Raw genomic sequence first — 22548 nt, 5'->3', positions numbered from 1 at the left:
ACACCTTTCCTGAGTGGAAGCGTGAAGGTCTGTGCTCTGCGGGTCTTTCAGTATCAGACCAGACTCTGAAGCATTTTTAGGGAGAACATGAAGGAATCAATACAGCAATGAAGCAACCCTCATTAAAAAAAAAAAAAAAAGTCATCCCAGGGAGAAGGTACAAAAAATAAAAGGCTTCACACTGCAGGAGGAATAGATGCTACCAGACTATCCTTCCAGTCATTAAACAAACAAACAAACAAAAATACCTCAGGATTGGTGAGGTGAAGTGAATTAGTGCCCAGAGCTGCTCCGGTGAGTATTCAGAGTCTACTTCTGAACAAGCAGAATAATGCACAGATAAAACAACGCAGTGGCACACGAGGGCACAAAAACAACTTTGACAAGTACAAACACGGTGCAGTTTCTATTTTGAAGTTACTACAAAAAGTTTGGGCTCTCATTGTGTGGTATCATTATCATGACAGACATGTTATACCTTAAGTTTGATATGTGATCAAACAGAACCATGCTTTTAAACCTTCAATTCCCAACTGGTGGTGCCACTAGGGAGGTTGCAGCACCTTTCTGAGGTGGGCCGAGTTGAAGGAAGGGAGCTGCAGGCCTAGCCTTACAGATTATGGGAGAAGTGTGTTGTTTATTATTATAAGCTTTTAATTCTACATACTTTCATTCAGACATTTTAATCTATGTGAACTTGCAATAGAGATACTGCTCTCTATTCTAGTATTTTTAGCGATGATATTATTGATTTGTGTGTGAGTGTGTGTAGCCTGAAAAAGGATTGAGAAGTTTCTTTGCATATTTGAATGAAGTTTGTTTTTAGTTAGTAGAAAGTTTTCCCTAGGAAATTGGCTTCTATTTTTATTATAGATTGCTATGATTCTATTTTCTCTACTAAATTGTCTTTATAGGTCAGAAGTGCAGTTTTATGTCCTGATGTATTATTAATCTGTATAAGTATTTTACTGGCCTTCAAAGGAAAACTACATATACTGATGTTTTCAGTACATAAGTTTCAATGTATTCAATTTGATCTGTCTCATGTGTTATTCCTTGTTATCTTCTCTAGTTTTATCAAATTTGCATGTAATTTGTATTTCATTATGTGAAAAAAGAAAATTTAATCTCCTCTTTGGGAACTTTGATCTATTTCACAACAGTTTTTTTTTTTTTTTTTTGGTTTTTTTGTTTTGTTTTGTTTTGTTTTTGTTGTTGTTGTTGTTTTTGTAGTGGTTTTCTTTTAGAGTGTGGTTATATTATGTGATATAGAGACTATACAGTTTCAACATGAGACACCCACGACATACTAACCTCTGTCCCATTGAATGTTTTTGTATTCTGATTTCAACAGTGTCTATTCCCAATATTTAGCCATTCTTTAGTTCATGTCACAGTGAAATTTACAGCTATACTTTCTAAATGCAGTGACTTAATGCAAAACAAAAAGCAAACAATTTTCCCTGTCTTGAAATGGGCTTCATAATGAAACAGAAATGAGCATGATAAACGAATAAAATGTCTGTCATATCAGACAGGGTCAAGTTCTAAGATAGAATGGCTAGCATGCATCAGTTCACTAACAGCAAAGATGATGCCCTGTATTTCTATTTCCTTTAACATTTTCTCTACTTTTCTAACACCATCTTCACTTAATTTATTTCATAATGGTTATATCATAAATATGGATCAATTTCCTTCATTAAGTTTTTTCAAGTTTTCACTCCTGATATAAAGCAAGAACAAATTAGCTATTATACATACCTATGACCCAGACTATGTACAAAGGCATAAGACAAGACTACTCCATAACTATATATGTATATACATACATACACACACACACACACACACACACACACATATATATATATATATATATATATATATATATAAGTAAATATACTGTAACTGTCAGAACACTGACAATATTGCCTAATCTTGATATGAGTACTACCTTATTGGAAAAAATCATCGCATATTAGATTGAGGTAAGTGTCTGGACAGATATAGAATGTTCCTGATTAAGCAAAAGAATTTGGCAAAGGAGTACAAAAAAAATCCTCAGAGGAGACAGAGCAGAGGTCTGAATGAAGTATCCTTGAACAAGGAGTCCAACATCCAGAAGCTGCAACAGACAAGACTCAGCCCAATCCTAACAAGATCTTGTTTGCATGTGAGAAACCATTGCTGTCAAACTATAAAAGAATAGCTCCTTTAATTTTGAGTCAGCAAATTGATTGTAATGTGTAATCTCTAAAATAGTAAGTCAATAAATACTTTGTATAACCATGGATAACCAGCCACTTCACATCAAGTCCAACTAGAGCAGGTATGACTATACTGGTTACACTTCCTTTCTTCTAGCTACCTTAGATATAATCATCAACAGTTATATATATCGTTATCATAATCTATATTAAACAGTGCAAAAATATAGAACATTTGAGTGCCTCTGAACATTCGCCAGAATCAGCAGCCATGCACACAAACCATACAAGCCCCACCCATTCATTCACCACACTCTAAGAAGCCTTAGTGCCTCAACTGTATGCCCCTTTCCTTGCTGCAACACTTAAGCACCCATAGTTTGAGATGCACATGTGAATATGTACTGCTGGTACAGGACCACAGGTCTCACTGTGGTTTCTTTATAATATTGGCAATCTTTGGTATTTTTTATATTATTAAATAAGAATGAATAATATGTATTCAAATTCATATAATTTCATGTAAAATAACATTAGCACATGTATTCTAAATTTAAAATTCATATTATAAATTTTATAATCTTTTTTATAATACCGCATGTTATGTCTAAGGCCTTGTATCTTCTTTAACTGAAAATATCTTAATAACATCTATGAATACTATGCCTGTGTGTAGGGAGTATGGTTTTTTCCACCAGCCGCCTGGTCTTGTCCTGCTGCTGCGCATGCCACAGTTAACACACCGAGACTCTGTATTTGATATTATGCTGTTGGCCAGTTACTAGTTTCTTATCGGCTAGCTCTGTCTAAATTATTAACCCATTTCTATGTATTTCCACGTGGTCTTACCAGCGAGAGGTGGCTAGCGGTTCTATTCTCTTCAGATTCTCCATCTTGACTCCCCTTACTACTTCCTCTTTCCTCCTTGTCTACTAGTCCCTCCTATCTTCCTTTCCTATTGGCCAACAGTGCTTTATTCATTAACCAGTATGAGAAACATATACAGAATGACATCTCCCATCATCTCCTCTTTTCTGTCTAAATAAAAAGAAGGGTTTTAACCTTAACATAGCAAAATATATAACACAACAGTTATCCAATAAGAATCACAGTTAACAATATTAAGTCCGTTAACATTTAACAAGATTTAAAGAAACTACTCTATCATCTATCCTATATTTGTGAGTCTAAAGTCATATATGTAACTTATCTTTAAGCTTAACTAAGGAAAACTATAACCATAACTATCTGTCTTCAACTCCTTCAAAGACCACAGAAGGATAATATATAAACTCTAGAAATGACAGAGACAACTCATTGCTGGTCACCCAAAGTTCTTTTGTAATCTTCCATCTTCAGCCCATAGGCCATAGTGTGTATGGCAGACTCTTCAACAAAGCATTAAACTTTAAACTGTCTTCTTGTATTGGCGGTTTGTCAGTCACTTTTTTCTCTGTGTCCTGCATACTGTCTGGTAGCCTCTTCCATGAAGTTGGAACTCTGTAGCAATGTCCATCTTGACTCAGCTGTCACTTTTCTGTAGGTCCTGCATGTCCAGTTTATACAGCATAAAGTCAAACAGTCCAGACAAGAGCAGTATCTTGTCCAAATGGCTAGTCTTTCCATATTGGAAGCAAACTATAACAAGTTTCTTCAATGTCCATCTTCCTTTCTGACGCAGGTGGTGTTGCCAGGAACAGTTATGTCTCATTGTCAAGAAAAACCTGAACCATTTTAAATGCCATATTCTGTAGGTTTTTGAAAGGTTTGAAGAATGCCTATCTATCTCAAATACATATCTGCATATCTAGAAAACGTAACTCACCTAGCTATAAGTTTTGACTATTATAGGTAACTATCTAAAATCTGTACTAAATTATACATTACATTTTTAAATAAGCTATATAAACACAATACATAAGCAAAAAGAGAAATATACATATCACAACATTGACCTTAAATTGTATCAATAAATGAAAATCCATTCCAAAACAAAGTATTCATATCTATACCATAATTCCCTTTTTTACCTTTAAAAGGATATTGGTTGTACTCATTAACCATTTATAACCAAGTCCATTTAAATGAAAACAAACATTTATAAACAATATTTGGGAATTTGGGTGTCGTTCTTTCCAAACTACTTCCTGGTGGTAAAGGGCGCTGTCATGGGGGAATCTTAAGAAGACGCAGAAATCCTGGCTGAAGTCTGCGAGGCTGCTTTGTCCAAGCTGTTTTGAATGTTGGATCACCAGCGACTCTGTTTCAGGGGGCCTGGCTTGATCAAACCACATTAGTCTGCAAGGAATCCACAGGTTTTTATTTTTGTGGAAACAAAAATAGAAATCCTTTTCCCCAGTAACTTGTCCTTGAACTTAAATTTTTGAGTCAAAGCATTTTTAAAATATATAAATTGGATTGATCCAGCACCATTTGTTTTAACAGTTATTTCCTCAGCAGTCAAAAGATACACAGACAATATAACACCATACAGTAACCAGATTCTCTCTGAGCTTTTCATCTTTACATGGCTTTATTATTACTCTGTTTCTTTTACTTTTTATTTTTTATTTTTTGAGACAGGGTTTCTCTGTGTAACTTGTATCTGTCCTGGAATTTACTCTGCATACCATGTTTACTTTGAAATCACAAGAGATCTGCTTGCCTCTGTCTCTCAAGTTCTGAGATTAAAAGTGAGTGCCACCATACCCAGTTCCTCTTTGTCTTTTTAAAACCATTCCATTTTTTCTCTTTTTCTTCCAAGCCTACATATACTTTAGAACATACTGTAAACCTTTAGCGCTTTCTCTAAATGTGAATCTGTCTTTACTATAAATCTTTATCTTTTTGTAGCCATGAGTCTTTTATCTGGTAAACAACAACATTGCTGAAATGAAAGTCATAGTTGTTTCTGCCTGGTTTACCAAAGATGGCGGCGGCTATTTTACCGCCAGCAATGAGAGCTGTGGTCACTGCCTTGGTTTACGGGCAGCAAGCAGCAGGTTGCCGGCTTGGAGATGTGGTCACTGCCATTGCTAGCTCTGATACACACCAATAAATTGTTAGCAGTGCTTTTTTAAAGCCATGTGGATTTTTGCCACTTATGCTGAGTCAGGAATCTTCCCTTAAAGGAGCCCCGCGAATATCTGCTTGTCTCTCGCAAAGCAGAGTTCAACCGAGAAAAATGTTGCTACCAAGAAACCTTGATTAACTCTGTTCTTTTGTTTCTAAAACCCTTTTTTAAGCTTTTGTTAAATTTTAAGTGGAAGTTCTTATTAGCCACGTGGGCACCATTTGTAAGGAGTATGGTTTTTACTCCTGCCGCCAGTCTTGTCCTGCCGCGCCAGCCCCAAATAACACACTGAGACTCTGTATTAGATATAATTCTGTTGGCCTGGTACTATTTTCTTATCAGCTAGCTCTGTCTTAAGTATTAACCCATTTCTGCTGATCTATGTATTTCTCTTACCGAGGAGCTGGCCGGCATTCTGCTTTCTCCAGATTCTCCATCTCGGCTCCTCCTTACTACTTCCTCCTTGTCTCCTAGTCCCTCCTATCTTTCTTTCCTATTGGCCAACAGTGATTTATTCATTAACCAGTATGAGAAACATATACAGAATGACATCTCCCATCATCTCCTCTTTTCTGTCTAAGTTATGTCTAAGGCCTTGTATCTTCTTTAACTGAAAAATATCTTAATAACATCTATGAATACTATGCCTGTGTAACTTCCTTTTGACTAGCTCCAATGTTGTAGCTATTGCTTTCCATATACATGAAGAAGGTGAGTAGAGTTCTTGAGCCACGTATTTTGGCAGGTTATCTAGACACTCCCTTAAAATCATGGTAAAATATAAAATGTATATTAAATTGACTCCTTCACAGTCATGTTTTTGAAAGAACTCATTGTCCTCACAATTCTAAGTAGGCAATAACTGGTCATTCAGCTATGACAACATCTAATGGTAGTATATATGTTTCCTGTCTCTACATATCATACCCCTTCTTCTCTTCATTTTATGAGTAAGTTACATTTCAGAAATTTTCTAGAAATAATTCTAGAATCACAGCTTTCATTCTACTCAGTATTTAATTCAAATTAAGGATCCCAAGGAACATTATTATAATTAAAGATTGTTTTACAATACAGCAAAAATATTTGCCTTATGATTGAGAAAAGCTTTTCACTAGCTCCTCCGACATTGCATCTTTCAACTGCTTCATTCAAAAATTATTGGGTCTGAGATTCATACAAATATTGAGGATGAGGCCACCAAAGTTAGAAAGCAGAAGTAGCTCTGACCTGAACAAGGGAGAGCTCATGGACTCTAGTCTGATAGCTGGGAAACCATCATAGGACCAACCTAGATTCTCTGAATGTGGTGTTAGTTGGGAGGACTGGGCAGTCTATGAGCCCTCTGGTAGTGGAATAGTATTTATTCCTAGTATAGGAATGTTCTTTGGGAGCCCATTCCACATAGAGGGATACTCCCTCATCCTAGATACATGGGGGAAGGCCTAGGCCCTGCTCTGAGTGATTGACAGACTTTGAAGATTCCCAATGGAAGTCCTCACCCTCACTAGGGAACAGAAAGGGGATGGGATTGGGGTTGGTGAGGGGAACAGGGGAAGACAGAAGGGTGCTAGAACTGGGATTGATATGTAAAACAAGCTTGTTTCTAATGTAAATAAATGATATATAAAAAAGGAAAAAAAACAGAAAGCAGAAATACCTTTATTCCTTCACTGTGGGCTACCAGCACTTCTAACTAAGGCCACGGGTAGCTCAAGTTCAGATACCATGACCCCCAACAGAGGGAGTAGGGTCCTTTTTAAAGCAAAAGTGTTGCAAGTAGGGGTCAGGAGTGAAACAGAAGGAATTTTTGCAATTTGAGGTTAAGTCTTGGGTGAAGGTACATTCCAGGAATATAAAATTTGTGATAACATTTTACAATCAGTGGTATATTTTGTGACAACAAGGTGTTTGTACAAGCCTTACAGGAGGTTTTCTTACACAAGTCTGTGCTTTTCTCAACATAGCTCTTGACACAGCTGGGGTCTTATCTTAATTTTTAACCAACTGTTCTTCTGTAACTACAGAGAATATGGGACAAGGGTCATACAACAAAAGGAGTAGAGTATAGAAATAATGTTTTTTTAATTATTGTGGACAATGTAACACAAAGGTAATACAGTGTTAAAATTTTCGTTCTGTCTTTGTTTAATGAATGTACTCAATTATTTTAGTACATTTGTCCCATTTTGTTCAATGGCTCTGAACATTGGTCACATTCGTAGAGGAGACTGAAGATTTGTCTATACATCTCATCTCTAAGTTCCTCATTTTACCACTATTCATGCTATAGGGAGTCAGGATTGAATAATATATCCCCAAGCTATATTGGACTTTAGCTAAAGACACACACACACACACACACACACACACACACACACTGACCCTTTTCTCTCAGAATAATTTAAAGATTTGAGAATCAGACTGAATGATTTCTTGAAGTAAGCAGCTGTAAACCCAGAAGGTAGGAAATGGAGTCCTGCAAGTAAAGAAGCTACTTGCAAAGAAAAAAAAAATTGGTCAGAAAGCAAACCAACTGCAAGAGAAAGGTGGAACATATTCAGCTTAAGGGTGTGACTGAGCTCAAGTTAGTTACATCCTTATTCTGTGATTCTTGAAGGTGTTTCCATCCTTAAAACAAGCTATTCTCAGTATTAGATAACAAATGGGACCTCTCTCATGGGGAAAACCAATATTCTTCTTAGCCTTCCCCAGTCACCCATAGTTATTTGTCTAGGTTGAAGCCCTGCTAGCTAGCAGTCACCCTGAAATCATTATTCTTATATATTTAGGTATATATGTAACAACAATTAAAAAGAAAGATACCATTAATTTGAAAGAAAACAGGAAGGGTGCATGGGATGGGAGAGGAGAAAAAGGTAAGAGGAAATTTATATAATAATTTCAAAACATTATAATGTTCTCTTATAATAGAGTTTACATAATGACATCTTAAAACTTTTATAACACAAAAAAAAATTAATTCATCCCAACCCTCATCTACAAAAAAAAAGTTTCAAATAAAAATGGCAGAGTCCACCCTAAGTGTCATAGCTTCAGTTTAAGTCTCTGTGGGAGAGAATAAGGATACTGGCCTCTCTCTCTCTCTCTCTCTACAGTTTTTAGATGGCCTGGACAATTTTGATGTACAGTCAGGGTTGAAAAAGCATTGTGAAAGTAGAAACTTCAAAAGAAAAGGAGAACATTTGCTTCTGACCAAGAATTTCATTAATCATGTGAGCATGCATTCATTTGTAGAAAGAGATTTCTGGTCCTGGAAGCCTAGCCCCCATCCTGGTAGCTCCTTCCAAATAGCCACACAGAGACTTAGAATTATTTATAAATGCTCAGCCTATAGCTCATGCTTATTACTAGCTAGCTGTTACATTTAAATTAACCCATTTCTATTAATCTTATTTTGCCATGTAGCTCCTGTCTTTACCTGTCCTCTCCACATCTTGTTCCCCCTGTGGCTGGCTGGCAATTCCCTGACTCCACTCATCTTTCCCCCCAGCATCCTCAGTATGATCATCCTGCCTATACTTTTTGCCTGGCTATTAGTCAATCAGTGTTTTATTAACAATGAGCATAATCTACAATATTTATTGAAAAAAATTTAAACATGGTTTTACAGGTGTGTATAGAGTGCTTCAACAAATTGTGTTCAGAAATGTAGAATAGGTAGTATGAAGAAAAGCATGAAATTTTATTTATACCAATCTGCCTCTTTAAACATGTATATAAATTCTCAAGGACCTTGTCAATACTATACATTAGTATAGTCATTTAGGAAAAATGGCATAACATGCTATTAAATCAAAGGTTGAAGAGTGCAAATCATGCAAATAAATTTTAAATTAAGCCCAGCTTCTTGGGATGTTAAGATCATAAGGTGAGAATGTGATTTATTGCAAGATGAATCTATCCCGTGTTACTTCTGCTTGTTTGCTCTGGGCAGTTCTCTGATTGTGTGTTATTCATCATACTGACATTATCAACACAACAGAAACTTCTATTGATACAGATAATGCATTTTAAATCTCATTGCTGACAGTTGGGTTATATTTCCATGCATACTTAAAGAGTTCTAAAAATTCTCAATATGTAAACACTGCATTGGTCAAAATACTTACAATCTCAGAGTTAAAACATAGATGTGTAATGTTTCCATGCAAACTATAATTTTTCCCTCATAAAATTATTTTTAAATGAGAAGACATACATAAAATGCTATTTCTAGCATAGAATGGCATAGATCTCTCAATTTTCAGGTTGCACATTTCCATTCATGTCTGCGTGTAAGCATGCATCTGTATTTGTGTACATTGAAAACAAGGCATCCCTCTAGATGGTTAGGAAAAGAGACATTCTCTCAATTCTATTTAAGAATTTTCTTAATCCTATTTGCATTCCAGTATTAGTTTGAGCTGAAGGTAGAAATGTATCATTTCAATTAGGAGCCTGTTGCTTTCAGGGTCTGCAAGACTACTACTGAATATTCATCTTGAAGTTTACCAATAATATGCAAGTCTTTTTTTCTAAACTGGATATTAATTTTTGTCTATTTTTTTTCTATTTCAGTAGTCAACATTTTCTTATTGATTTTTAACAATCTTTATCCTAATTCTTCATCACATATATTGCCAATAATTTTCCAAATTTGTCTATTTTCTCTGACTTGAGAACAATTTTCACTGTTGTTCAGTAATCTTATGCATTTGTCAAAGTCATAAGATTACACCATGTAATGAATTTTTAATTTGGTCTTGTTATAAATACTTAATTACACATAATCAAGAAAATAACATTTGCATACAACAAACATAAACATATTGTATTTAAGTATATTTTCTATACCTATTATTTATATAAAATCAATACATGCACATATGCATAGATGTGAAGAGAGATAACTAAAGTAACTTTATCTAAGGGAGAGCTATTTAAACATTTTAAATATTACTATACATATATGTGTGTGTGTGTATATATATATATATATATATATATATCTCATATTAGTGTTCTACCTGTATGTATTTGTTTTATATATATGTGTGTGTATATATATGTGTGTGTACCTTGTGTATACTATGTTTGACACCTGAGAGAATTCAAAAGAATATCAGAGTTGAAAACTGTACCAGGTCCTCTGCAAAAGTGATTAGTGTTCTTAACCATTGAGCTACCTCTACAAACTCCCCTATTCAAACACTTTTGTTAGTCCATTTTAGCATGCACATATTTAAATATATCATTTAAAATTATTTCTTTAGCTCCAGGATTTACTAGTTTCTTTTCTTTCTCCTCTTGACCCTTCTTTTCTGTTTTTATTACAGGGCAATAATACTTCATTTAAGCAATGAATGATTAAATTCTTTAAAATTAGATACTAAAAATTCTGATATTATTTGCTCATCATCTCTGTGCATTTCATCCATCCTAATGATTTTAGCTGCTATAGATGACCTTTAGTTTACTCACAATTTGACTTCTCTGGCCTTACATACACTTGCTTGTTTGACATATTGATTTGTAAAACTCAATAGGACCTCAGGCTCAACTTGTACAAAATTGAATCCTCACCGACTCTGACACAGTTTCTGTCGTGTTTTAATTACATGATAAACAATGTCAACAAATAAAGTTAATTTAGAAGTTGATAACATCTTTCTTAATGTCATTCTTCTTGCTTTCCATACTTGATATGTTACTTAATGGAGGTATATTATGCCTCTTTGATTCATCTATCAGTCCTTGTATTTTATCTGTAATTAGTTCTTGTGGAACCACTGTTTGAATAAAATCAAGGATGCTATGCTTTAGATGATTAAAGTGTGTCTTCATAAACTGATGTAATGGAAGCTTAGCCCTCAAGGTGAGAAATTATAAAACATTTTAAAATACAAAATATGTTTAAACTAGTAAATATAAGAGAACAAGACTAGATCTGGTCTCTCATTCTCTAGTGTACCTGCACTCCTCTCTTCCATCAATATCTTTGGAGTTCCAGGCTTGGAGATCTTGGCTAACTCATTGTTGACTATGCCAATCTCCTACCCAATTACTTTCTTCTTCTCTTAAGACAAATGTAAGCCTTCCTTATGTTTGTTCTTCAAGTCCTTGTGGAGTCACAGTGCTTCCTGTCTCTGTCCTTACACCATCATAATGACCATTTATCTTATGCCAAAGCTGCTCTCCCACTAAATTTCTTCGACAAATACTATCTAAATAATGTTGAGACTGAGTTTTTTATGCCTGTGTATTCATCTATGTATTTCAGGTAAAAATGTACACTTGGGTATGGAGAACAGAAGACAACCTCAGTGTCATTCATTCTTCAAGCACAGACTATCTCCTTTTTGTGTATGTGAGATAAAGGATCCATTGGCTTGTGGGTCATGTTCTCATGGTCTCCTCAACCCCTATGGCTCCTACAATTCTTGAACTCTAAAAGAGAGTTGTTTAAAAAAATCTCTGTGATTGTCAGAGCCCATAAAAATGACTCCATTCCATTTTGACTTAAGGTCAGAGAGTTTTTACCTGCCCTTGCTCTTCCAAGGTAAAACAACAGGGATTTCTGGCCTAAGATACTAATGCAACAGGATGCTTTGTCACTGCATGTTCTGCCTAAACAACAGAATACTTAACTCAGGATACAGTTACTTGATGTTTTGGGCATTGTAGAGGTAATTACTCTGTTCCTTACATCATTGGAAAGGAAGTGTTTTGTCTTCCCCTCTTTTGATGAGGGTATAAAAAAAAAAAAAAAAAAAAAAAAAAAAAAGAACAACAAACTTGGGCAGATTCAGTATTCACTGAATGCCCTCCTGACCTCCTGACTCTGTCTTTTGTCTCTAGCCTCAGTTCCTCAATTCACACACCCTTCCTCAGGTGTGAACCTGGATTAGCTGGCTAGCACAGACAGATGATGCCCGACATGGCACAGACAGATGCACCTCAGCATGGATCACAGACATGTGATGCTGATGAAAAAGTAATTTTGCATCTTTCTTCTACTCTATAGCTCATAAGCAAAATAAATGTTTTCTGCCTGTCAAAGTCTGTATGATAGTCATGTGGCACTATATAATTTAAGTCCTCAGTACAGTTTTTATGTTTCTTTCATAAATTTTAGAAATTCAGGCTAAACATCTCACAATTGAACTAAATACTTTCAATAAAACCAGGTACTAGAAACTATATAGATGTATTCATAGTCTTATTGCTATGAATTAGATGCTATTTACTACATGAATAATCTGCACTGGATACCATTTTAAAATAAATTTTAGTGACTTTTGACAACCTCTTAAATAATATCCATTGGCCAATACCTAAGATTACAACAATGTTATTATATCTGACACTGGACTCTTTGAACCATTTTTTTTTAACGGAAAAAAAATTTCTGTGTATATGGTGACATTCCAAAGTGAAAATTAAAAGGGTTACCTGTGTTGAAGTTTAAGCTAAGTGGTAAAGAAATTAACAGCTATATAAAAATAAATCACTGAAGTCCAAGTAATAGTATTAATGACAACTTGACTTTTCCAATTAGAAATTCTCCTTTATTATTAAAAGTAATTACAAAACAATGAACAAATAATAAATAGATAAAATTTGATTTTCATCATGGCTATATCGGAGCATAAAAGTCATAGACTGTAAGAAATGAACAATTTACTGCTATGTGTAGACATCAGAGGTCATATGACCCTACAATTATTCTATGCCTGAGTTTTGAGAAGGGGTCTAACTGAGACTGAAGGTCAACCAATTTGGTTATATTGGTGGCCATAAAGCCACAAGGATATGTAACAAGCACTCTTTCCTACCAGTCTGATCCCAAAGCCTTGTCAGCTCCAAATGAACACACAGACTTCATATTAATTATGAAACCGTTAGCTGATGACTAGGGCTTCATATTGGATAACTCTGTCTTAACGATTAACCCATTTGTGTTAATCTAAGTATTTCTACGTGGTCTTATGTGGAAAGCCACAGCCCCAAGAAGGTGCCTGGCTGGATGCCAGGTAGCTTGTCGAATCTACCTTGGCCAGCAAGGAAACATGACCACGACTCTTCTTCAAGCAGTTTATTCAGGAACCTTTTACATCAGTTTCTGCCTCTCCCAGCCCCAGCAAGCCCTTAAATGTGCGCTCACTGCCCAATCAGTTCATGCCACCTGGCGATACTGGATAGGCCACAGAAGGACGAAGCGCACCAGATCCAAGAAGCACTTGGATTCCAAATAAGGCTTGTTTACAGCTAAGCTCGGACTACCTGGCATCCAGCCAGGCACCATCTTGGGGCTGTGGCTTCCCACAGTCTTACCTAATCTAAGTATTTCCACATGGCCTTATCTTACCAGACAAGGGTCCAGACCTCTTACCCTTTGTGGTCTCACATGGTGTCTTCTCAGTGTCTCCACAGAGAAGAGAGCAATTTCCTGTTTGTCTCTGCTTATATCCTGATTCTGCCCAGCTACTTCACTCCATGTCTGGCCAATCAGCCAATCAGTGTTTTATTTATTGATCAATAAGAGAAACGTATGAACAGAAAGACTTCCCCCATTAGGGATATATCTGTCTCTGTCCTCCAGAACTAGAATTATAGACATATGTCACTGCTCCTGACTTTATGTGTGGGTCTTGCAGATCTAACCCTGAATCTAATCTCAAAGCATGCTCATTATCAACTAAGCTGTCTATCCAGCTGCATGTTTTAATATTTCTTAATGTCAATATATCTGATAGTTTGGACAGCAAGTAGCCAGAATTCTAATGAAAGAGATGTAACACTCTTAAAAATATAATACAACCATAGGAGCTACTCAAGACTGCCTTAGAGACTTCAGGCACCATTGTTTTTATACCATCTCCACCAGCCACACTTAGAACATTTTCTTGCCAGCTTCCTTGAAGTTCACACAATAGCTTCCACAGCCTCAAGTATCACATGAAAATGGGATGGTGTAGAATAGGAAACACCCATATGACTCTTACTGACACTGGAAAAATAATTTCAAGGGTAAAATTCATGTGTCCCCTAACATATTTTTTTCTAGAAAGTTCCATATGCCTACTGAAGTTGAAATATCAGAGTAATGGAGTTTTGATAGGTAGGTGAAACATGAAGCTTCATGGAAACTGTGGGTTCTGAATGAAATAAGAATTCTACAAGAAAAACATGGCATATAAGAACATTGCTGATTGTTACATGGGCATTCAACAGTACACACTACATTGATCAAGTATTTTATTTGTTAAACAAATATTTAGTGAATGTGGAGAACACTTCAAGCTTCATAAGATCAGAACTGCCACAAACACATGAAAACTAAAAATGAGGTGTTGGACTCAATGTATGTGCATAACAATTAAAGAAATGGAAAAAATATTAACATGATGGATAATAAAATGGAATATAGCAAATGCTAGTAAGGCAATATGGAGGATATCGTGCATCATAAGCAGATAACATTTTTTAATAGAATGGAAGAAAAGGTAACCTAGGTGAATAATGAATGCATTAATATAAGAAATGTATGATTAATCAGTTATAAGGAAGATATGTAGGCATGTTTTATTGGAAGCATGTCTTATTCAAGTGACACCTGTGTGAAATATTGTGTGTGTATTGTATGTGTTACTCAGTACTTCCAAGGAAAATTTCAAGTTAATATATATATATATATATATATATATATACATATATATATATAATTCTATATTTTTATATATTTACATTCTTTATATATAATATATATGTGTGTATATATATATTTACATTCTATCAAATACTCTTGTTCTCTAGATGTGGTGTGTGTGTATGTGGGTGTGTGTGTATGTTTGTGTGTGTACTGTGCATTCATGTGAATGGGTAGGCATATGCACCTGTGCATACAAGGAGCAGCAGAACATATCAGATATTTTTCTTTATTGTTTTCTGTTATATTTGCATGATATAAGATATCTCTCTCTCACTAAAGCAAAACTTAAAATTTTATGCTAGGCTGGCTTTCCCAAGAGCTCTTAAGATCTGCTGTCACTACCCTTTGAAAATGCTGGACATGCAGACCTATGTAGCCATTGATATCTTTTGACATGGATGTTGGGAATTAGAACACATGTCATCATGCTTGAGGGCAACTCTCACACTCACTAAACCATCTCCTCTGTCATTTTCTCTTGGCTTTATTTTTTAAATAATACTGTGTGGTGAGAACATGAAGTAGCAATTTCATAGAGATATAATTGAGTCATTTCTTTGCAAAGCTAAATATATTCTTGTGATAAAATTCTATAATCTCTCTTTTTTTTACTATTTATTCAAATAGAGTAAAACTCGGTCTTTCTAAAACTCTCATACAGATTTTTTTATATATATTTTTAAGTTAGGAACAATCTTATTTTACATATCAGTCCCAGTTCTCTCTCCCTCCCATGCCCCTTACCAACTACCCTATTTTACCCCCCATCCATTCCCCAGGGAGAATAAGGCTTTCCATGTGGGAATCATCAAAGTTTGTCACATCATTTGGGGCAGGGAAAGTATCCCTCCATGGGGGAATAGGCTCCTGAAGTCCATTTGTACAATAGGAAATACTGGTTCCACCACAAGAGGCACCATAAAATACCCAGGCCCCCTAATTGTCAGCAACGTTTAGGGGGCCTGGTTCAGTACTATGCTGGTTTCCCAGCTGTCTGGCTAGGGTCCATCAACTCCCATTTGTCTCAGGTCAGCTGTTTTTGTGGGTTTCTCTAGCATGGTTTTGACCCCTTTGCTCATCACTCTTCCCTCTCTACAACTGGATTCCAGAAGTTCAGCTTGGTGCTTAGATGTGAATCTCTGCTTCTGCTTCTATCAGCTACTGGATAAAGGCCCTAGGATGGCATTTAAGGTAGTCATCAATCTCATTATAGGGGAGATATTTTTAAAAAGATTTATTCATATTTACTAAATCTTTGGACCACTGATACCAATAAATACAGTATTGATGGGGACTAAAAGCTATATATATAGTTGGACCTGGGGGTAGGGTGTATGGTGTGCGAAGGAATTATTCCAACTTTCAAATCTTTCATAAACCTAAAATTAAGTTAAACTATAAAGTGTTTTTCTTTCTTATATATCTAAATTTTTATTTTGAATAAAAAAAATTTACTATTTATTATTATTATTATTATCTCAAATATCACATCATGACCATAATTTCCCTTCCCTCCCCTCCCCATAAAAGTATAGAAACTAATTCCAAATTATAAAGATGTGTAGGAATATAAAATATTGATAAAAAAATTCTCAAATGGAGTAAGCATGTTCTGCTTTTTAAAAATGTTGGTATCATAATAAGTTAATCAAATCCATTCCTTCCAGATAATTTGATCATTTCTTCTCTCTTGTTCTAAAAAGTCCAGAAATCTTTATACAAATTGCTTTTGCAAATTATGAAAGCTAATTTCTTTTTTATTGACTCAATGAACCAATTATTGAAACTTACACAGATTTTGAACAGTGTGCCCTTTTCCTTGTAATGATGAATAACAATAAGTTGTTAATTATTTTACCACATCAGATAGCTCTCATTAACATAAAGAGACAATTTAATGAATAATAATATATTATTGCATCAAATAACTTCAGATTTAAAAATAGATAAGAAAAATAACCAAGAACTTAATTCCTAGAAGTTGAATACAGAGACTACATTCAATAAATGAGGCATTTATTTGACACCTTAATAAAGGAAAGAAAGACACTGTGCTAGAAGTATTTTGGGAGGAAAAAGTGAGATAAAAAGACACATATGGCATGAAGTTATATGTATAAGAAGTAGAATTTAGAGAAAAGTACTAAACATTGCCCCTGTTTAATCACTGGAAGTGTAGAAAAGATAGAGAGAAGGGCTTAATGTTTATTTTGACCACAGCAAAAGTTGATTTTCCCCCTGCAGGTATGTAATCAAAAGAGCAAAAAGGAAAAGAGGAATGATGTCACTTTAGGATAGACTTAGTGAATATTTATACAACTTTGACATACACAGAGCAATGCTTTCAATAACCATGACAACATGACGAAAGTTATTTGTATATACCTGTGTGCATCCATATTAGTCATTAAATTCAAAGCTAATCCTACTGTTTGTTACAATTTTTCTTCACATGAAATTATTGGGGGAATGAAGAATATTTATATCAAAGTGTACAGCTCATTGGCAACTTTTGTGATCCTTGGTGTTGAGTACTTCAAAGCCATGCCTCTGAATCACAAACTGGCCTTGTAGAAAAACTGTAATATTTTTTTAAATTTTATTTATGTATGTCCATTTTTTAATTTACTTATGTATATGTGTTATGCATTCATGCACATTTACCACTGTGTGTGTGTGTGTGTGTGTGTGTGTGTGTGTGTGTGTGTGTGTGTGTAGGTCAGAGGAAAACTTACAGAGTTGGTTCTCTCCTTCTACCAAATGGATTCCAGAGATGAACCCTGGTAGCTTGGCTTTAGTCTCTTTACCTGCATAGCCATCTTACTGATCCTCTTAATAGCTATGAGAAACCTCCCCTTCCTTTCTTAATTTGATTTAGTGTTGTCATTTGCATCACAGTGACCCAGATTCCTTTGCTTGCAATGTTATTACTTACTGCTCTGATGGCTCCTTTCTCACCATTACTGGAATGTGAATAGGCTTTCCTCATGAACTTAAGAGATTTATTTCAAGTTTTTATCCTTTATAAATAGTGCTTTTTAAAATGTTTATAGTGGTATCCTTTCTTTTTTAAAGTATAATATTGCCAGACAAATCATTGTATGCTTAGTTATTTGTGATGTATTTTAAATCTGGTGTTCAATTGAAGAAAATGCATGATGTGTTTAATAAAATACAATATTTTAAATAATAAAATAATGTAAAACACAAATACTCAGCTATATTCAAATGTATATTTTTATAAAATAAATGCTACTTATTGTTTCAATTTCTACAGTGGCTGTGCCTTATACTACTGCTGTCTCAGACAGCAATTGCAACTCTACAGTTACCAGTCTGCTTCTACCATGGCCTGGAAGCTCAGGCTTCAGATTGGTGTGAATTCTCCTCCTGCAGAAACCAGCCCTGTCGATGCAGATAAGGTAGTTTTAATAATTCTTTACCTTTCTAATTATGAGTAAGACTAGAGATTCAAAGGCTAGGATGAAAACTTGCAAGTTCAAGAAGGTCAGTATTAACTAGGTAACCCACTCTCTTGCTGGCATCCATAGAAGACCTTGGTTCTGCTTTGCCAAACCAGAAATATCTGTACCTCTCAAAGCCCTACCATATTACTTCCTGTGACTGTCTCTCCTGGGTGCTTTCTGAGGCTCTATGATTACTTTCTGCCGACTAGTTGCTAATGCAGCCTCCTGATTTAATTAATCCAGATGCAACTTTGGGGTTCACAGTATCACCAAATATCCATCAGCAGTTACTAATAAATATTCATACAGATTAACTGTTCAATTCCAAAAAATTTAATTTGCCCCAATACGTTGTATAGCTACTATCTAATATAAACTACATGTTTAGGTAGAACTGTTTAAAAAGGAATGTAGATTATTAAATACCTATAGTCACTGGTTTATACACCTTTAAGATAGTTTTGATGTTATCAACATACATAACTCCTTGTCATGGTCCTTGGCTAGCATGTAAACAGCCCTGGGAAAAAAACAAATCAGACTTAGAATGGTTGAAACACAGGAAATAAATGAAGTTAGTTACACCATGGCTTCTTGCCTTGAGACCATTTCCAGACTATAGAAATAAGAGATAGAGACACAAAGGCTTGTGTCCTAGTTGGCCTGAAGAGAAAAGGATTAGAGCTTGCAACATCCTCGGTTCAATCATCACCAAAGTAATGTCCTGACAGAGCTAAAAGTTAGCCCACAAGGATCTAAGTAGTTGACAATAACTGAAATCTCTCTTCAAATACTAATATTCTCCAAAGGAGCACATGCAAATAAAGACACAATTCCTGACACAACATAGGATATTAAATGTTCAAAGCCAGGAAAACATAACCTTTTATCTACATCAAAATTAGCTATTGGAAACAGACACAGAAAATGACTAATGTGACACCATGGATAGGACAGAGCACTCAAAATAGCTACCTAAATAGGTAACATGTGCTCAACAGAACAGAATATGATGAATGTAGAAGAGATTAAAAAAATGAAACATAACCAAATGTGAATCCTAAAGATGGAAATGCATCATCTGAAATGAAGACTTCCCTGGAGAGACAGGCTGAGAAAGAAAGATCATTGAAAATGTCAAAAGTATCAATTAATATGGAACTCTAGTTATATATTATACAAATCATAAAACCATGACATGACATAATATAATACTAATACCAAAACCAAAGAAGCCACCAAGTTGTATTTCATTATCCATGGAGAAAAAAAAAGTCTTAAAAAAAAAAACAGTATAATAAACTTCACTTTAAAAATGACAACTGAAAGGATTATTTGATAACAAGAGTCAAATCACAGGAAATGTTGATAGAAATTCTTCTGGAGAAGAATCATTTCAAACATGAACTCAAATGAATTCAAAGAAATGAAAAGACAGACTAAATGTAGATAAATCTAAAAGGTAGTTATTTTTCATTTCAACTTTTTAAATACAAGTTTTACATATGTCAAAAATGTTGAAATGGATGGGATGGTAATAGAATAGGATATTTACCCCATAAATGAGTCCCTGAATGTGCTCCCTAGCAATACAATACAACAAAATAGAATGAAATATTGAAATTTGTTTTTGCTCTCATTTCCCCAGCTGAGCAAGATGCTTAAGGGGAAAAAAGGTCAAGGGGAAGAAGGTGACCCCAGCCCCTGTCGTCATGAAGAAACAAGAAACCAAAAAAAAAAAAAAAAAAAAAAAAAGTGGTGAATCCTTTGTTTCAGAATAGGCCTAAGAAGCATTGGATAGGACATCCAGGCCAAAGGAGATTTCACTTGCTTTGTCAAATGACCCCATTACATACGGTTGCAGCAGCGAAGAGCTATCCTCTATTAGTGTCTCAAAGAAACTCCTGCCATTAACCAGTTCACCCATGCCCTGGACAGGCAACGGCTGCTTAAGCTTGCCCACAAGTACAGGTTAGAGATAAAACAAAGGAAGAAGCAAAGGCTGTTGGCCTGTGTTGAGAAGAAAGCTGCTGCCAAAGCGAATGTCCCAACTAAGAAGATACCTGTCCTTTGAGCAGCAGTCAATACAGTCACCACCTTGGTGGAAAACAAGAAGGCTCAGCTAGTGGTGATTGCTCGCGATGTAGACCCCACTGAGCTGGTGGTCTTCCTGCGTGCCCTGTGTTGGAAGATGGGGGTCCCCTACTGCATCATCAAGGGAAAGGCCAGGCTGGAGCTACTGGTTCACAGGAAGACATGTACACTGTTGTCCTCATACAGGTTAACTCGGAAGACAAGGGTGTTCTGGCTAAGCTGGTGGAAGCTATTAGGACCAATTACAAGGACAGATGTGATGAGATCCACCGCTAATGAGGAGGCAATATTCTGGGTCCTAAATCTGTGGCTCAATTTGCCAAGCTGGAAAAAGCAAAGGACAAAGAATTCACCACTAAACTGGGTTAAATGTACACTCACTGCTAAGTTTTCTGTACATAAATACAAACGTATCTTCCATCTTAAAAAAAAAAAAAAAAAAAAGTTTGTAGTCACTCCGGTCAGGAGCTGGTAGGCTAACTTCAAATCTTCACTTCTCTCTCCTCTCCTCCAAATCCAACCTCCCAGACTTATTCTAAGTTTTGTTAGTAGATCACCTCTTGCAGTCTCTTTTTCCGCATATCCCCATCTCCAGTGGATAACACAATCTTCCCCTCCAAACTTGCTTACTGCACTCATTGCTTTATCCCAGCCACCAACACCATCAGGCAAACACAAAGAATAATTAATATGAAGCCAGCAAATCAAGAGAGGGGACACACATTACCACTACCACCATGACCACAGCAACAACAAAATAACAGCAATCAACAAAGATCACTCCTTGATATCTCTCTGCATCAAAGTCTCACTATCCCAGTAAAAAAAAGGCACAGACTAACAAAATAGATGGGAAAATAGGATTTATCCTTCTGTTGTATCTAAGAAACACACCTTAGCATCAAGGATAGATATCACCTCAGAATAAAGGACATATGGACCTAAGAAGCAAGAAGTATAGCCATTTTAATATCATCCGAGAAGCTTCCTTCTGCACCAGATAGGAACAAATACAGAAGTCTATAGCCAGATACTATGCATAGAGTAAGGGACCTCCAAAGAGTCATCTCAAAGCCTTGAAAGAAAGGAGGCATTGTATGAGCCAGGGAGTCATGACTGGGAATCCACAGAGACAGCTGACTTGAGCTCATGGAAGCTTGTAGAGTAACAGTTAGGGAGCCTCCATGGGACCAACTTAGGCCCTCTGCATATGTGTGACAATTGTGTATCTTGGTCTTTTAGTAAGGCTCTTAACAGTGAGGTCAGGACCAATACCTAGAGATAAACTAGCTTGGGGACTTGTTCCCCGTGCTGGACTACCTTACCCAACCTTGAAGCAAGGGAAGGAGCTTGTTCCTTTCTCAATTTGATGTGCTATGCTTTGTGAAAGCCCCATGGGAGGCCTACCCCTTTCTGAATGGAAACAAGATAGAGGAGGAGTGGAAAGCAAGCAGGTAAACAGGAAGTAGAGAGTGGGAGGTGCTGGAATGAGAGGAGGTTGGTATGTAAAATAAATGAAAAAAAAAGTTATTTAAATAAAAAAAAAAAAAAAAACAAAAGAGGGGAGGTGTCTCCATTAAATCCCTCTTCTCAGGGCTCAGAGAATCCTGCAGAAAAGGAGGCAGAAAGATTGTAAGAGCCAAGGGCTATGGAAGACCCCAACAAAACAAGGTCCTTTAAAAAAAAAAAAAAAAAAAAAAAAAACTTGATCAATGCATGTATGAGCTCACAGATACTAGGGAAGCATGATCAGGATCTGCAAGGTCTGCACCAGATAGGGCTCTAGAGCTGAAAGGATAAGTGAACATGTGTCCCCCTTCTTTATATAATATATTATATATTATTTATTCTTATTTTACATATCAAGCCCAGTTCTCTCTCCCTCCTTCCCATTCCTCCTGACCTCCCTCCCATCCATCCTAGAGAAGATGTGGAGAAAGGGGAATACTCCTCTACTGCTGGTGGGAGTGTAAACTTGTACAGCCACTT

General features: G+C 35.9%; 1 pseudogene; it reads left to right on the top strand.

Annotated features, from left to right (window-relative positions):
• The first annotated feature begins 18345 nt into the window (after positions 1 to 18345).
• On the top strand, positions 18346 to 20980 carry LOC127221866 (60S ribosomal protein L7a-like; annotated as a pseudogene).
• Positions 20981 to 22548: the final 1568 nt, after the last annotated feature.

The sequence above is a fragment of the Phodopus roborovskii genome, unplaced genomic scaffold (assembly GCF_943737965.1).
Source record: "Phodopus roborovskii unplaced genomic scaffold, PHOROB, whole genome shotgun sequence".
Lineage (NCBI taxonomy): Eukaryota > Metazoa > Chordata > Mammalia > Rodentia > Cricetidae > Phodopus > Phodopus roborovskii.
The sequence above is the reverse complement of the archived record's forward strand: the minus strand, read 5'-3'. Positions and strand labels throughout refer to the sequence as shown.